Source organism: Prinia subflava, chromosome 5 (genome assembly GCF_021018805.1).
Source record: "Prinia subflava isolate CZ2003 ecotype Zambia chromosome 5, Cam_Psub_1.2, whole genome shotgun sequence".
Lineage (NCBI taxonomy): Eukaryota > Metazoa > Chordata > Aves > Passeriformes > Cisticolidae > Prinia > Prinia subflava.
Window position 1 is genome coordinate 5,736,987 of NC_086251.1, and position 264 is coordinate 5,737,250.

Below are 264 nucleotides of genomic sequence, written 5' to 3' on the forward strand. Positions count from 1 at the left end.
TTTCCACTCATCTTCTAGTGACTTCATCTACTGCTTCTCATGACAACTTCCTACGGGAACACATTCCAAGTGGAATCATTCAAGTTGTATTCAAGTGTCCAGGAGATCCCATGTGGTCATTAAAGCTGCCACCAAATGAGGGGGTTTTGCATCCAGCAGCCACAAAATATTCCTGGTCACGTAGCAGCACTCCTGCATGTATTCTAAATGAAGCCTTTTGAAACCATTTGATAGCAATGCTAAATAAGACACTCACTACCAAAA